Source organism: Octopus bimaculoides, chromosome 11 (assembly GCF_046866305.1).
Source record: "Octopus bimaculoides isolate indiv1 chromosome 11, ASM4686630v1, whole genome shotgun sequence".
Classification (NCBI taxonomy): Eukaryota; Metazoa; Mollusca; class Cephalopoda; order Octopoda; family Octopodidae; genus Octopus; species Octopus bimaculoides.
Window position 1 is genome coordinate 10951338 of NC_142938.1, and position 20000 is coordinate 10971337.

At 37.4% G+C, this 20000-nt stretch overlaps 1 long non-coding RNA gene across 1 annotated transcript in view; it reads right to left on the bottom strand.

Annotated features, from left to right (window-relative positions):
- Nucleotides 1-20000, bottom strand: part of LOC128249027 (uncharacterized) — a 142126-nt gene that overhangs the window by 214 nt on the left and 121912 nt on the right. The gene's annotated exons all lie outside the window — the stretch shown is intronic.

Genomic DNA, 20000 nt, shown 5'->3' on the forward strand with positions numbered 1-20000 from the left:
GAAGGTTACAAAAGGGCTTTGTCCGAAAGGTAGAAAAGCGTTCGTGTAAACAGTAATAATAATAATAATAACAACAACAACAACAACATTGAAAAATACCTTAGGAATGAGAACTCAGGTTCGAAATTTCCCGAGGGTATATCAGCCGAAATGTTGTGTTAACAACAAACAAGATAAGGACAAATATCCGTCAATTGCAAATAATGTAAATACTGAAGGAATATTCAATTATGAATTAGAAGTAGCATTATCGATCACACACACTCGCCGATACGCTGCTTTTGCGCGGTGAGGGACGACTCCCTCAAGGTGCCGGGTGTTAAAACACGTCCCCGTAACTTAACAGTTCGGCAAAATAGACCGATAGAACAAGTACTAGGCTAAAGAAAGTATAAGTTTCGAGTCGATTTCTTCGATTAAAAAAAAAAAGCATTCAAAGGCGGTAGTAAAGGCGGTGCTCCAGCATGGCCGCAGTCAAATGATTGAAACAAGTAGAAAAAAATAGAAGAATAAAAGAATATGAAATATAAAGAAAGAGAGGAGGTATAAGATGAAAAAAAATTATTTCACCAATTAACATCCATACAAGTACGATCGTTTCACATCCCTTTTGTTTTCTTTTTATATTGTAACCCTCAACTATCGCGGGTGTTACGTTCGCAAACCACTTAACCCCGCGATAGGTGAAAATCCGCGAAGTAGAAACAGTACTGTATTGTATATTTTAAAAAAAAATCTATTCTTATAATTTGTATATATTTATTTCATTATATATGCAAAACAACAATACAGAGGAATCGACGTAAGCTTAAATAATAAACCGTGATAGGTGAACCGCGATATGGCGAGAGATGAAGGTATATATAAAAACAATTTACTTTAGTGTATAACAAATAAATGATAAATTATTTTACATGCCCATATTAATGTATATATTAAGTTATCTAGAAAGTTCTGAGCGTTTTTAAGCTAAATCTTTTAGCGCTTCATTGAATACACCTGAAAAATATCACAGTTAAAACTTTGGCGTTGCTTGAAGTGGTGGTGCATCTCTTCTTTGAAGTGGTTGTGCATCTCTTCTAAATAGATTTAGCTTTCATTCTGGTTATCCTTTATTGACATTTGAAATGGCTAACCAAAAATTTCATATTCGCGTTGTAATGCTTTTGTTATTTTTTTTTAAAAAGGAGAAAATGCTGCAAAGACTTGCAAAAACATTTGTGGAGTTTACGGTGATGATGCTGTCGGTGAATCAACTGTTCGAAGGAAGTTTGCAGAATTTAAAGCTGGAGAGTTTAGCTTGGAAGATGACAGTCACAGTGGAAGACCTTCAAAATTGGATGAAAATGTTTTGAAGGCAAAAATCGAAGAAAACTCAAACATCACAACTAGAGAACTTGCAGAGGAGTTAGAAGTTTCTACGAGTACGGTTTATAAAGTATATCTCTTTTTGCATATTGAAAAACGCCCAGAACTTTCCGGGCGATCTAATAGTATAAATTATATAATTCAGTTGTATAATTTAGAAATTAATACAGGCAATACGTAAATATTTGGCGTTCGTGGTGGTTTGGATCTCATGTTACTATCCACTTCACGCTTCTTCAATCATTAATTGTTGTCCCCCTCCCAACCTATCACTACTCTTGCAGTAACCGCCTCCTCTCGCCTCGCTCAACAGGATAGGCTCTGAACAGCTTTTGTGGCTTCTGTCTGCAGGTGAGTGGTTGCTTATGGATACACACACGCACATAATACAATCATACATATAGAGAAGTAGACAGGCAGACATATAGAGGCAGGTAGGCAAGCAAGCAGACAGTTATGTGTATGTGCGTATATATATATATATATATATATATATTTATATAATTCCAGTTAGAGGTTGTGAATCCAACCAACTAAGGGATAATATCTATCCAATATACTGAGGGTAGAATACTCAATTATTAATACACAAGTGTTTTTTTGCCTACCTGCCTCTCTATATGTCTGTCTGTCTACTTCTCTATATGTATGAATGTATGTATGTACGTACGTATGTATGTATGTATGTATGTATGGATGTATGTATGCATGTATCTGTGTGTATGTATGAATGTGTGCAAGCATGTATATGTATGTATGTATGTATGTATGCATACATACATATATATGAGTTATAAATATATTTATAACATTTGCATAAAACACTTATGTATAAATATATGTGTGTATCTATGTATGTTATATACACATATAAATATGTATGTATGAATATATATGTGTGTGAGTGAGTGTGTGTGTGTGTGTGTGTGTGTGTGTGTGTGTGTGTGTGCGTGTACGTATATATATTTATGTATGTATGTGTAATTATAGATAGATAAATATAAATATAAATATGTCGTAAGAGGTGGGGAGTGGATGACTGGGACAGTTTAAAAAATTTTCCCCGAAACTCTCCGTGTCTTCTTCCCCTTACGTTACTCTCCCTCTCGCCCCGCAATACAATTCAATACATGATAAACCCACCCACAGCTAACAGAAGCCATTCTATTAAAATATGTAGCGGTAATGTCCCTTCGGACAAGTCCAGTGTATCGTTGTAAAAGACGATACCGTCGCCGCTCCGTGTCTTTCTTGTAGTCATTTTACCAATAGCGGGAGTGTTGAACCATACAGCGGCGGGGGTAGCCGTCTCTCACAACGATTCGCGGGACTTGTTCGAAGTGGGGTGATTACTGCTACATATTTTAATGGAATGGCTTCTATTCTATTCGCAAGGGGGGGGGGGGAAGAAAAGGAGTTTCGGGGAAAATTTTTTAAACTGCTTTCGTTATTCACTCCCCACACCCCACACACCACACTACTGTCGAAACATTACTCCAGAACTTGGAGAGAAACCACGACGAGGGCGAATTACACATTAATTGGAACTATCATAATTGGCCATTTTTATAAATTTTTGGTTGTCTGTCTATCTATCTATCTATCTATCTATCATTCCATCTATTTCCAGTCCCTCTGTATGTCTGTCTCTTTCTCTCTCTCTCACTATCTATCATTTCATTTATTTCCAGTACCCCCTCTCTCTCTTTCTCTGTCTGTCTGTCTTCTTTCATTTTTTTTATGCCTTCCTTTCGATCCATTGTTTTATCTATAGTCATATATTTTAGATTTTGAATGCATGACTCTTTGTCGGAGAAGTGCGAATCTCCGTCTGCAGTGTTCATACCTTGAGGTGCTGTTGTGTTCCGTGTGGCCAAGCACACATCACCAAGATCCAGCTGCATGAGAAACCATAATATATTTTCTTTTGACAATACCAACTTTGCTGCACCTTTCATTAAGCGTTTGAATAAAGTGTGGCAGTCAATTACATCTCTCGTCCTTGTATTTCTTTCCGCTGTTATAGCCGACTCATTTTGGAACCAGGAAACTGTACCTTTACCAGGGTCAGTGAGTCACGCTACTCAACTTCCTAAATGCTTAAAACACCAGGCACATGACCATAAGCGCTTTCCTATTATCGACAGTCAATTTTTCTTTATTTACTAAATAATTAGTAAATAAACTATTATACTCGCGAAACGGGTGTAATGGGCAGACTTTCAGAATAGCTATTACTACATAATAGAGAAGAAAAGGGCAAGGAATTGAGTCAAAGATCAATAGTTAATTTACTAATGCTTTAGTAAATATTTAAAAAAAAAAAAAAAAAATGGCCGTCAATAATATGAAAGTACCTCATTATTTTAAAAGTAAATGTTTATATTTTCCTTGATAATCTTTTCTGAAATCTCGTCTGCTGTCTGTGGAAATGTTTCTTTGTTTGTTGTAGGGGAGTGTCTGGTTAACCTTTTGTTTTGAAACTCGGCTAATGAAGAAGATATTTTTCAAAACTGATTTGTTTTCTTTTTATTCTAAATATCTGACGCACGAAAAAATGATAAATGAGATACCCCCGTCATCGTATTCACTTATAATTCCGTGCAACAAAACAAGACGCAAAATTATGAAACTCGACAAAATCTAATCTAGAGAGAGAGACTAGAGGACAGGACAGAAAAAGACTTCTAATCAACAAGAAAGGGTAACAAGTAACAACGTTCTTCTTTTTCTTCTTCTTTCTTTCTTTCTTTCTTTCTTTCTTCTACACTTTACTTGTTTCAGTCACTGGACTGCGACCATCCTGGAGCACCACTTTGAAGGATTTTAGTCGAACAATTTGGCACTATACACACACACACACACACACACACACACACACACACACACACACACACGCACGCACGCACGCACGCACGCACACACGCACACACACACACACAACACAACACACACATGTGCGTGTACATATAAAAACACACATGTATATATACGTCGGGATTTCATACATTTTCCACTTACCAAATTCACTCAGAACGCATTGGTGAGCCCATAGCTATAATAGAAGACACTTGACGAAGATGTCGCGCAGTGGAACTGAACTCGAGACCATGCTGTTGCACCCAGGCCTTCTTAACTACAGCAAAATCGTCAACGCGTCAAAACGATCTAAGTTCATATTTCACCGAGCTCAACTTTGTCTTTCATCCTTTTGGGGTCGATAAAATAAGTACCATTCGAGCATCTGGGGTCGATGTAATCGACTAGTACCCCTCCCCCACAATTTCATGCCTTGTGCCCAGGGTAGAGAGAAGAGCCGGCAAAATGTTAGCGTCCTGAGCAAAATGCTTAGCGGTATTTCTTCTGTCTTTCGTTCTGAGTTCAAATTTAGCCGAAGTCGACTTAGCCTTTCATCCTTTGGTGGTCAATAAAATATGTACCTGTCAAACACTGGGGATGATGTTATCGACTTAGCCCTGCACCCGAAACTGCTGGCCTTGTGCCAAAACGTGAAGCCATTATTACCTAGAATGCTATCAGGCGCTAACAGCCCTCTACCAGTCGGGCTATGGGACCGATGGATGTTCCGCTTTAGAAATTTATACAGGATTAGTGACAGGGAAGTGCGACGATGTTCTCGAGGAGACTCTGGGCGCCGACGAGAAAGAACTGGCTCGTCTGTTTTGGAGGACTTTCTGGTCGGGAACTATCATGGATAATTTTCAGATGTCCTTAAGCCTAGCAGTGCTACCGAGGTCCCCGACCGGTTCGAGATAAACTCTACAGGCACGGATGTTCTTTGAGACGAGTTTGTCCGACGTGTGCGCAGAGGGACGATTAGGTACGCTTAGATTTTGAATTTCTTCCTATGATAATATTGTATATGATTTGCGATATTAGCCTTGTTTTAATGTTTGCCGTCCTGTTTAACTATTATATGTGTGTGTGTGTGTGTGTGTGTGCGTGCGTGCGTATGTGTGTGTGTGTGTGTGTGTGTGTGTGTGTGTGTATGTGTGTGTGTGTGTGTTTGTGTGTGCGCACTCGTATGACTAGAGTGATAGATTAAAGAAAGGTTGTAAAAAAAACCCAGATAGACAAAGAAAGACTGAGAAACAAAGATGTAGTTGAGAAGCCACATAAAGTCAGAGATAGCAGGAGAGAGGGAGAAAGAGAGAGAGAGATATATAGATAGAGATAGATAGAGTGTGGAGGGAGTGGGGTTGAGAGAATAACAGAGAGAGAGAGAGAGAGAGAGAGAGAGAGTGGGAAAGAGAGGAAGGGGAGATATAGGAGAGGACGAATAGAAGAACGAGAGATGGAGGTAGGAGGAAGATGTGAGAGAAAGTGGATGGCTGAGAGACGGAGGGAAATGAGGGAGAGAAGGGTGAGGTGATGATAAAGGAATGAAAAATTTCTCGGCAGAATTGTTTACGTCTCTTCACAACATGTTTTCCGTATTAGTAATCGAAGAATATGCATTGTCTACACACACACACACACACACATGCACATGCACATGCACACACGCACACATGCATATATGCACACGCACACACACACATATACACATGCACGCACACAAACGTATACACAGACGTATATACACACACATACCACACACACGCCGCGCACATATTTTCCACACGCACACAAACACATGTACACACACACAAACACATACACATACGCATGCACATGCACACACTAGTCATAGACACACACACGCATGCACTTACACATACACGCCTCGCTCAAACCTTCCACACGCATACACACATGCACTCACACACATGCACACACGCACACACGCCACACATACACACACGCGCGCGCCACACACACACACACACACACACATGAACACACACATACACACATACCTTCCACACACACATACACACATACCACAAATACACATACCACACACATAGAGTCTTGTCAGAGTCATACACATACTCTCACATACACAAACACACACACACACAAGCATAGACATACACACATACATATCCAATCATAGTTGTATGTTGCCATAGTTACACATTGACAAGCACATAATCGTAGTACACATGAATGTGTATACATATACATATACATACGCAAGCACAGATTCATTATCACACACAAACACACACACACGGATATGTATATATATATATATACATATACATACATACTTACGTGCGAATGCTCTCACGTATATAAATATACACAGATATACACGGATACATGCAAACACAAAGTCATACATATACAGGCGTTGACATATTTATGCATTCAGCAGTTTTTATCAGTGCATATACACACACACATACACACACACACACATACACGCACACACACACACACACACACACACACACACCTATTTCGATGCATAGAAAAATGCATATAAACGCTTGGTTACTAACCACATGGTTCTGGGTTCAGTTTCACTGCGTGGCACTTTGGGTAAATGTCTTCTACTATAGCCTGAAAGAAGCGCGCGCGCGCATGTGAATGTGTGTGTGTGAGTGTCTGTGTTTGTGTATCTGTTTGTCCCCCCAACATCGCTTGTCAATCGATGTTGGTGTGTTTGCGTCCCCATAAACTAGCGGTTCGGCAAAAGAGAGCCGATACAATGAGTATTAGATTTATTAAGAATAAGTCCTGGGGTGCTCCAGCATGGCTACAGTCAAATGACTGAGACAAATAAAAGATTATATATATATATATATATATATATATATATATATATATATATATATATATATATGTGTGTGTATATATATAAATGTATATATATATATATATATATATATATATATATATATATATATATATATATATATATACATATATATATATATATGTATATATATAAATGTATATATATATATATATATATATATATATATATATATATATACATATATATATATATATGGCTGTGTGGTAAGTAGCTTGCTTACCAACCACATAGTTCCGGGTTCAGTCCCACTGCGTTGCACCTTGGGCAGGTGTCTTCTACTATAGCCTCGGGCCGACCAAAGCCTTGTGAGTGGATTTGGTAGACGGAAACTAAAAGAAGCCCGTCATATATATATATATATATATATATATATATATATATATATATATATATATATATATATACATATATATATATATATGGCTGTGTGGTAAGTAGCTTGCTTACCAACCACATAGTTCCGGGTTCAGTCCCACTGCGTTGCACCTTGGGCAGGTGTCTTCTACTATAGCCTCGGGCCGACCAAAGCCTTGTGAGTGGATTTGGTAGACGGAAACTAAAAGAAGCCCGTCATATATATATATATATATATATATATATATATATATATATATATATATATATATATATATGTATATATGTATGTGTGTGTGTATATGATTGTGTGTCTGTGTTTGTCCCCGTCAACATCGCTTGACAACCGATGCTGTTGTGTTTATGTCCCCGTAACTTCGCGGTTCGGCAAAACGAGACCGATTGAATAAGTACTAGGCTTACAAAGAATAAGCCCTGGGGTCGATTTGCTCGACTAAAGGCGGTGCTCCAGCATGGCCGCAGTCAAATGACTGAAACAAGTAAAAGAGTAAGTGCTGTTAGTGACATGTATCCTTTGCAGTATGGCGTGACGTTTTCGAGTCTCGTCTTGTTTAAGAAGAATGAAAACCCTTTCCACTCCCTACATGCTAGGGGTCAAAGTTGAAATTATTTTTAGGAAGGTATTTGAGTCACACAGACCAATGTGGAGTAGAAGTTGGAAGTTGGCAAGTGTCAAAGGCAGAGTTTTTCTTTCTTTTCTTTTTTGAGATTTCGACAACAGCACAACTGAATGGTAGGCAATGTTAATGACACTTTGACGGACATTTTCAGGAAGGATTACTGACCTCCTTCGGGAATTCTCTGTGACATATTTACCAGTCAATGTTCTCAGAAAACATGGCGATGTGACACTATGAAAAAAAAAAAAAAAAAAAAGAAACCCCAAAAAACAACGCTATTAAAAAGCAACACACACACATACATACGCACAATCAATTTTATATACGTACATATATGATTCTTGTGTGTATGTACGTGTGCATATGCATGTGTGTGTGTGTGTGTGCGCGTAGGTGCGTGTACGTGTGTGTATGTGGTAATGTGGTAAGAAGTTTACTTCCCGACCAAATGGTTCCGAGTTCAGTATCACTGCGTGGCACCCCGAGTGTCTCCTATAGCCACGGGCCGACCAAATGCTTTCTGAGTGTATTTGGTTGACGGAAACTGTATGTAATATATATATATATATATATATATATATATATATATATATATATATATATATATATATATATATATATATATATATATATATATATATATATATATATGTGTGTGTGTGTGTGTGTGTGTGTGTGTGTGTGTGTGTATGGGAGAATTTACAAAAAAAAGAACAACAACAGACGAGGACAGGTGGTGTAAACAACAAAAGGATGTATTAGTTTAACGCCCGGGAATAGAGAAAGTCTTTAACGTTTCAAGCTACGCTCTTCAACAGAAAGAAATAAGGAGAAAAGCAGGGAGAAAAACAATTTGAATGTTGTGGTCAGCGATCTATCATGGCGATGTGTATATATATATATATATATATAAATATATATATATATATATATATATATATATATAACAGTACATTTTATACGCCGGCTAATGCAGTCATTAAAATTTAGTAAATATGGAAGGCAGTGGAGAGTCTGTCTGATTTTAAGAAGTACTGCGACAGTTACTTACATGTTTTGGTCTTATTGGAGCTCATCAGATAATCATAATTTAAACGTCGCAGCCAGATTTAGAGCAACAAAAAAAAAAAGACAAATAGGAAACATTTGAATGCTATGGCATAGTGTGAACGTGGCCCCAGGGACGGTTGCCTGGGCACAAAATTCCTGAAGGGCAGAAGTTTTTAAAGGAAGAAAAGAAATAAACTAAAAATAATAGTGCACCCTTTTTGCACCACAACAGAGGGAATAGGAAGACTGACCCAGAGGCGCCTGCTGCTTGAGAACTTAATAGTAAAGTGGGTGTTAGTATATTTCACGTTGACGCTGCAGTGGTAATGCTGATGACAGTTTTGATGATGGCGGTGATGGTGATGGTCATGCTGATGGTGATGGTCGTGCTGATGGTCGTGCTGACGGTAGCGGTGTTGGTGGCAACGGTGATGGCAGTGGTGGTACCGATGGTGGCAGAGGTGTCGACGGAGATGAATATGATGGTGGTAGTGATGGTGGTGGTTGTGGTGGTGGTTGTAGTGGTGGTGGTGGTGCTAGTGGTTCTGACGACGATAGTGATGATGGTGGTGTGGGTGGTTATGACGGCGGTGATTGCAATGCTTCGTGATTGTGATGTTCTTGCTGCCATCGTAAGTGCTGCTGCTGCTGCTGCTGCTGGTGGTGACGGTGCTAACGGCGAAACTACCAATAGTGGTGGTCGCGTGTGTGATCGTACTGGTGGCGAGGTGCATTATCGATGGTGTTAATTCAAGGAGGTACAACCGCTGGTGGCGGTGGCGGTGATGCTGGGAAATGTGGTGACGGTGGCGAAGATGATAGCGTTTCTAAACTACTTCGATAGATTACAAAAATAGAGAAATATCGAAGTCTTCTTCCCTGCCAATTGTCAGTTGGAGGACATCCCGTTGGCTGTTTTTCAATAACTGCTATCTTTCTGACATCTCTCGTTCACACTTTCACCCACGATTCCATTGGTTTTGTTTTGTTTTGTTTTGGTTTGGTTTGGTTTTTATATGTTTTCCTTGCCATAACAGTTTTCTCTTTCTTTCTTTCTTTCTTTCTTTACTTGCACCTTATACAGTGTTTTAAATTCTTTTCGTCCATTTGCAAACGTAAACATGTGCACACACACACACACACACACACACACACACACACACACACACACACACACACGTTCATACATACGGACATACATACACACGGACATACATACATATACACACACATATATAGATACATACGTACACATACATTCATGCATACATACATGCATACATACATACATATATATTTATATGTATATATACATACATACATGCATGCATGCATATATTTTTATATATATGTATAAATATATATATATACATATGTATATATATATATATATATATATATATATATATATATATATATATATATATATATATATATATACATATGTATATATATATATATATATATATATGTATGTATATCAATCGGTGTATGATACTTAAAGCAGATATATCATTGAAAGCCTACTTAACTGCAATATTCGTCCCGAGAAAGCAACTCTTATCTATATATACAGAGTCGGAAAACCTATCCGACTAAAATCCCTTCAGGTGGCGCCCCAGCATCGTCAATGTCCAATGACAGAAACAAGGGAAAGATAAAAGAATTAAGATATTATCTATCAGGATAAACAGAAAAAGGGGCACACTTCTTAGAATATTTATATATATATTGCTTTATCTACAATAGCTTTATCTGTTTCGATATCCACTGTTCCTAAAAAAGAATTATTTTATGTTCTGTCGAAAATATGTAAATTCTTATGACGCCATCAAAATAAATAGATGAACAGATAAATGAAAATCTTTTTAAAAATTATTGGACCATTAAATCACGAGGAATTCTTTAGATTTTTTTTAAGTGAATGAAAAATAAATAATTAGAATACAATTAAAATTAGAGATAGCGTTCATAAGTTGATAATTATTAAACAACTTGTTAATTAAATCAAGCGTAATGCTCTCGAATTGATAATTATTAAATAATTAAATTAGGAGTAACGAACACACTCTTGACTAGATTAAATAAATCTTTTATTTTTATCTTGTACACTTGAACAGAAAAAGTCAAAGGCTGCTGTCGACTTTTTCTATCCAGAAGGATTTTACGGCCTCTTATTTACATGCTATTAATCATAGCATTACGTAAACCGGCATGCTGGCATAGATGTTGGTACGCTGGGTAAAAATGCTTAATGGCATTTCGTCCGCCCTTATGTTCTGAGTTCAAATTCCACCGAGGTCGATTTCGCCTTTCATCCTTTCGGAGTTGATAAAACAAGTACCAGATGAGTAATGGGGTCGTCGTAATCAACTATCCCGCTCCCCGCAAAATTTCAGGTCTTATGTCTGTAGTAGAACTGGCATAGATGTTAGTACGCTGGGCAAAAATGCTCACCGGCATTTCGTCAGTCTTTACGTTCTGATGATCAGATTCCTTCAAATTTTACAGACAAAAAGAAAAAAAAAATTGTGTTGTGTCGGAAAATTTCCGAAAATTCCGCGATATATATCGCTTACGCTGTTTCGTTGTTGTTTTTCATTATCTGGGTATTGGTCAGTGGCTCTGGTTGGGTACCTGTTATGTCTCAAGCTACTGCTATCTAACACATTCGAATGATCTCTACTCAACCGCTACAAGACGGCTACTCAACTCCTCTACCATGGCTGACTACTTCTATTTATATGTCTTGGGCGATCCTACTTCTTCGTTTGGGGGCGTCGACACAACAGTACCCATAAACGGTCAGTTATCAATGATTTTTGGTATCAGCTGTCTTTCATATTTCTTCTTCCTTTTTGTATTCACCATCTCTTCTTGTTGCCCCATTTTTCGAAATATACAATGTTAACTGAAGTTCTGAAGGACTGAAAGTTTCAAAGACAGGATCTCTGGACAGGTTGCAGTTTTGAGCGACGACATTTTAAAACCTCATTACAAATAAATGTTTAAGTGATGCTGACGGTCTTTCGGTGTTTTGAATGGTTGACTTATGTCTTCCAGCTGAAATTACTTTGTTTGTTTAGCTCAGGGGTTCCCAAGCATTTTTTTTTATCTATGGGCCCCTTTGATTACTATTTTATTCTGGTGGACCCCTATAGCCATTGAATGTTTAAAAATTAGTTTTATAGAAACTTCTTTCAAAATTCCTATTTTGTTTTTCCCACATTAACTTGTGTAGGTTGAACTATGTAAACTGTTAGAGAAAAAAAAACCTAGCTGTTTCTTGTAATAAATACCAGTACATACAACTAAAGCAAAATTTCTTCAGGGGTCCTTAAAATCCTATTGTGGATCCCCAAATCACTATATATATATATATATATATATATATATATATATATATATATATATATATATATATATTTCAAGGATTTTTATAAAAACATAACAACCAGTATATATTACAAAAATATAACAAATGGAAAATTTGACAACACAGTAGCCCACGGAAAATTCGTAGCTAAATCCTCATCAGTCAACGTCTAAGAGATCCTAATAGTATACGTTTATTTACTTACAAGTGTAATATTGTGCTATTATATATACGTATGTACGTGTATATATATATATATATATATATATATATATATATATATATATATATATATATATATATATATATATATATATATATATATATATATATATATATTCACACATACATATGTGTGTTTGTGTGTGTCCACATACGTATCTGCGCCCGTTTTATATATGAAGGGTAAAAATGGTTGCCGTCTTAATTTGTCTTGGTTTCTTAGCTCTTTGTTCATTATTTATTTGTTCTCTTTCATTTATGCGTTTGTCTGTTTCAATTAATATTCAGACACATCAGCAATAACGGAAGTCAAACGCCATGATGAAATTTCTTTTCAATTTGTTTAAAATAAACACTTACAGCGGTATAATGCGGGATGAGTGGGAGGGAAGGAATATGATTGGAGAGAGAGAAAGAGAGAGAGAGAGAGAGAGAGAGAGGGAGAGAGGGAGAGAGAGAGAGAGACATGTAAGTGGGCGGGAGAGAAGGAAAGTAGGACGGTGCCTAATAATGTTGGCAACATTTGGCACCTGCCATCATTCTTTTGCTTGTATATTTTAGAAGGAATTAAGCTGTCAAGGATTCGGTAGCACCGTTAGAACATATATGTCGGCAGCCATTTTGTTTCGGCTTGTTGCTATATTTTATTGTATATTTATTTGTTGTTCTTTTCGTCCTATTTTATCTTCTGTTTTTATTTCTATTTCTTTCTTTCATTCTTTCTTTCTTTCTTTCTTTCTTTCTTTTTTTCTTTCTATCTTTCTTTCTTTCTTTCTTTCTTTCTTTCCATATTGGCACATTAAAGTATATGATCGAAAAAAGAGTTGAAACATAAGGAGACATTTTGGAAGTCTGTTGATGTATTATGACGATGATGATGATGATGATGATGATATTAATGGCGGTGGTGGTGGCGACGATGCTACTGCTGCTGCTGATGATGACGGGGATAATGACGTCTTCGACGACGACGATTATGACGACGGCGACAAGAATGTTAATGATGATGCTGATGCTGATGTTGATGATGAGGACGACAGCAACGACGACGACGACGACGACGACAAGAACGATGATGACGACGAGGATGTTCGTGGTATTGATGATGATGATTATGCTAATGATGACGATGATGTTGATGACGCCGACGGCGACGATGTTGGTGGCGAAGAGATTATTGGTAAGGGAAAACATACAGAGACACAAACACATAGGCACAAACACAAACACAAAACCTAGACGAACAGTGTAAATATATTAATTACCGTAAATATATTAATTTACCGGAATTTGTCCGTAGCACGCTTATTCATACTGTGGGAAACTGCTAAACCATCGTCTCTATATAGTCCGACGTTTTACTTTCTGGTGTATGCAATAAAAAGAAACCTACCAGTTCTGATAATTGTACCTCATCGAAACTACTCAGGGAAACATCGACTATCTCATTTCTTTGATTTTTTTTTTGACTCCAAAAGAATCCTTATAAAATTATAACGATTTCGTTAAGTTCACGATTATATTGATGCTAGCGTTTATTATAGCGGTCTGAACTTTTGCGAGTTGTACGGCAACTGTTTTTCATCTTCCAATGTTTTTCTTTTGAATTAAGGCCAAAGTAGATAAAGTTATAATTAATAACGTGTAAGTATTGGGTTAAAAAGCCGTTGGAAAGAAAAAATGTCGAAGGCTGCCCATGGAATTCAAACCTACGTTATCTGTAAGTACGACAAAGATGTGCAGAAAAGTTCGAAGGACATTGATCCAGTGGTAGAACGTCTGTCATATTTACAGACGTTCTCGGTTCGAATTCCACAGGCAGACATCGCCGTTTTCTATTTATAGGGTTTTCAATCCAATATTTTACACGCTGTTATTTATTGTTTTATTAGCTCTGAGATTCATCGTTTCTACAGAAAATTATTTTCTAAAATCGGTAGAGAAAATCTAAAGATAACTTATTTTTTTATTTCGATATTGCAGTGAATATCCATGTTTATACTTCCTTTAAATCACCTGATCACTATTGCACTGACAGCTAGCGTCTGGTCACCCTATACGTTTTCACCTGCCTCTTTAATAGCCGACAACAATTGTTATCTCAAAGGCTGGATCTGGTATCACTTCACTATTTTTCATCTTCCAGTGTTTTACTGTTGAACTAAGGCCAACGGCCTGCATGTAGTATAATTACGTGTGTATATGTGTACATGTTTGCATCTAATCATAAGCACTTCCATTCCTCTCAAACTCTAACCGATCTGGCAAGTGAGTTTTCATTTATCTGTCATAACTGTGGGTTGTTCTCATTTATCATCAGTTTTTTTCCCCTGCCGTGAAATTGGCTGCAAATCGAGTAAATTCCAGTGAAACAGTAAACCCCGCTAAAATAAGCGAAATGTTTTATAACACACAACTATGGTATCGAATATCCCTTCACTGGTTTGTTGATAGCCATTATATATAGTGCAAAGGTAGTGGAGGCGCGATGGCCCAGTGGTTAGGGCAGCGGACTCGCGGTCATAGGATCGCAGTTTCGATTCTCAGACCGGGCGTTGTGAGTGTTTATTGAGGGAAAACACCTAAAGCTCCACGAGGCTCCGGCAGGGGATGGTGGCGAACCCTGCTGTACCCTTTCACCACAACTTTCTCTCACTCTTACTTCCTGTTTCTGTAATTCAAAGGGTCAGCCTTGTCGCACTGTGTCACGCTGAATATCCCCGAGAACTACGTTAAGGGTACACATGTCTGTGGAGTGCTCAGCCACTTGCACGTTAATTTCACGAGCAGGCTGCGACGGAGTGCCAACAACACCATTTCCGCATGTACCCAGACATTGTGTACACCCTGTATAACTGGTATCTGCAACGTCGATCTTGGAGGGATGACGAAGTCAAAGTTGCAGAATTTATGAGACCGTAAACGATCGTGTCTATCTGTCTATCTATCTATCTATCTATCTGTCTGTCTGTCTGTCTATTTGTCCGTCTGTCTACCTACCTACTTACCTACCTACATACCTACCTACATACCTACATGCCTCTCTGTTTGTCTGTCTGTCTAAGGTTTCGATACCGTGTTTAACGCGCATTTTCTTAATCTTAATCCTCAAACATTAAATTTGATATATATATTTAACACCGCTATTCATTTTGATCCACACACTGACGTTTCTACGGCAGAACCACTGTCCTGTTGAGTGTAAACCGTTTCCAGATGCTTTGAAAAGATATCGACAAACAACTGATTAAATAAACAGAAGTGTATTTCGCTTCTCTTTAACCTATTAATTATAGTGTTTGCTAACTTTAAATAACAACTAGTAGGAGCGACTCACGCGTTGAGTCATTTTGCTAGTTAAGTGAAGTCAGGTTTATATCGAGTTTATTGTGTGGTTATTTTAGCTAACAGCACCTGGGGAAGTGTGCTTGTATGGATGTATGTACACAACACACACACACACACACACACACACACACACACACTCACATGCATATATGTATGGATATACATATATGTATATATATATATATATATATATATATATATATATATATATATATATATATATATATATATATATAAAGATATAAGCACATATATGTATATACACATATGTATATAGATACACCAGCATATATATATATATATATATACACATACATACATACATACATACATACATATATATATATGTATATATACAAAAATATACATATATATTATGTTCATATATACATGCATACACAATTATATATATGCTTATACAATATATATATGGACATATATGCATAAAAGCATACACACATACATGCATATATATGCATATGTATAAATATATGTATATATATATATATATATATATATATATATATATATATATATATACATACATGTGCGTGTATGTGTGTGTGTGTGTATGACTACGTGTATGCATGTCTATGTATGTGTAAGTATGTACCTGGTCATGTTATGCGTGCATATGTGTGAGTGTACTTGTGCGTGTGCTTTGACTCATATTCTACGTATAAAGACCATGTTTGTTCAGAGATAAAACTTCCTCTTGATTGATATACAGTTGAAAAGGTCACGTTGAAAGAAGTGTATGTTGAACTGTAACACACACACACACACATACACACACACACACACACACACACACACACACACACGCACACACACACACACACACACACATGCATATATATATATATATATATATATATATATATATATATATACAGAGACACATGCACGAGCACACACGCAAACACCCATACGCATGTACACATATACAGATAGATATTTGTATACAAAAATATTCATATATATACACACGCACACACATTTGCATGTATAAATGTGTGTGTGTGTGTGTGTGTGTGTATGTGTGTGCGTGCGCACGTACAAGTAAACACGGCAGTGACCTAAAATTGTATATAACCAGAAATTTCAGAATAAATAATTTAATAAACAACAGAAATTTCAACAACTGGAGAAAAAAAAAAAAAAAAAAAGCATGAAAATGTTACCATGATGATGACGACGACGACGATGATGATGATGATGATGATGATTATGATGATTATGATGATGATGATGATGATGATGATGATGATGATGATGATGATGATGATGATGATGATGATGATGATGATGGTGATGATGATGATGATGATGATGATGACGATTATGATTATGATGATGATGATGATGATTATGATAATGGTGATGATGATGATGATGATGATGATGATGGTGATGATGATGACGATTATGATTATGATGGTGATGATGATGATTATGTTTATGATGATGATGATGATGATGATGATGATGATGATGATGATGATGGTGATGATGATGATGATGATGATGATGGTGATGATGATGACGATTATGATTATGATGGTGATGATAATGATGATGACGATGGTGATGATATTGATAGTGGTGGTGGTGGTGGTGGTGATGGCGATAATAACGATGATGATAGATGATGATGTTGAGAATAATCATGATGATGATGATGGTGATGATGATGATGTTGGTGGTGATAGCGGTGGTGGTGGCAGTGGGTGATGGTGATGATTATTAAGATGATGAAAGCGGCGGCGACGACGACGACGACGACGACGACAATAATGATGACGTCACGACGATAACGAGAACTACGACGACGACGAATTTTAGCGTTGGTGATGTTGTTGTTCTAGTTATTACTGACGTTGAAGATGCTGCTGCCGCCGCCATCGTCAGCCGTGGCCACCACCACGGTGACCGACGACACAGACGCAGACGCTGACGAAGACGAAGGCCACAATAACGATGATGTCGGGAAAAATTTTCATACATTAACTGGTAAAATAATTATATTCGTAACAATAGTTAATTAGATTTATCAGCAAATCCTTTCTTTCACATTTTCAAACTGAAAAGACAGGGAACAAAAACCACTAATTATAATTAAAAAGGAATTGTCTGCGCCAGGGAGCAACCCCATTTTTTTGTCTTTCATGCAAAAAAAAAAAAAAATAATAATAATAAATAAAATAAATAAAGTAGTTCTTGTTCTGTTGAATAGTTTAATTATATCTTTATTTCAAGCAAGAAACCCCTTCGTTTTATAAATAGTTAGTGTGTTGTTGCATATTTAAGGGTATCTTAATATGAAGCAAGAAAGGCCGCAATCTTTTTCTTTTTCTTTTTGACGTTTAGAGTTTTGTTCAACAGTTTTTAAAGAATCCATTGCGAAACACTGAGGAATGTTTGAGCTAATCACTGCATTGAGAATGTGTGTGTGTGTGTGTGTGTGTGTGTGTACAGTTTTATATAAACCCTGATAGTAGACGTACAAAGCTCAAATTTAATCTATTTCACCATATATTGATGACCAGTCTTAATTGATCTTCAGTATTTATTGGGGCCCTTATGAGAGCGGTCTACAATAGTTGATCAATCTCAGAGAAACACCAAAACCAATCTGTTGAGGCCGACAACTGACGTAACGTCGAACTCACAGTTTATAAAATCACTAAATGTATCTAACGCTTCAATTTTAATAAATCGTCTGTTTGGGTGATATTCACTGCATAAAAACCACTTTTAACTTCGCACATGTTGTCGTTAGCATTCCGTCGCTTACGACGTCGAGGGTTCCAGTTGATTCGATCAACGGAACAGCCTGCTCGTGAAATTAACGTGCAAGTGGCTGAGTATTCCACAGACACGTGTACCCTTAATGTAGTTCTCGGGGATATTCAGCGTGACACAGTGTGACAAGGCTGCTGGTCCTTTGAATTACAGGCACAACAGAAACAGGAAGTAAGAGTGAGAGAAAGTTGTGGTGGAAGAGTACAGCAGGGTTCGCCACCATCCCCTGTCGGAGCCTCGTGGAGCTTTAGGTATTTTCGCTTAATAAACACTCACAACGCCCGGTCTGGGAATCGAAACCGCGATCCTATGACCGCAAGTCCGCTGCCCTAACCACTGGGCCATTGCGCCTCCAACTACGCACATACGCACAGACGTATGTACATGTGTACGCATGCATGTATTATTATTGTTTTTGTTGTTATATAACCCTAATTCAACCTTGCACCAGTGGAGTTATGATCAAAGGCGTTCCAGCTGTGACTATCCTGTCTATTTTTTATTTCCTTTTCCGAGACACAGCGTATACTAAAAACAACTAAACTTTTACTGCCCAATGAGTTCTTCCTCGCTGTTGATAATATTAATCGTTTATGTTGCTGTTGGTGTTGGCGTTGTTGTTGTTGTTGTTTGGCACGTAGTTAGCCTTGATCCAGCAGACCTTTGATGAAAGGAGCTCCAGCTGTGGCCATCCTGTTTTGTTTCTTCATACACAGTATATCTAAGAGCACATCATCCAATGAGCTTTTCAATTTACACGGATGTTATTGCTACTTATCTCCCCTTTCCTCCGACTGGGCCGGGGTTCAACAAGACCCCTGTATGAATAAGATCAAAAACATTACAGATGAAACCATACTTGTTACGCACATATAACACCTAGGGCTACAATCACCGTTATATCCTTCCGTTTTAAAGACGATACGATGTGATGTTAGGGTTATATAGCTGCTATTTCTAGTAGCCACATAGTAGTTTTTGCTGTTGATGGCTGTTGTTGGTGATGGCAGTGGCTGTTTCTATCGTCGTCGTCATCGTCGTCATCATCATCATCATCATCATCATCATCATCATCATCATCATCATCATCGTCATCGTCATCGTC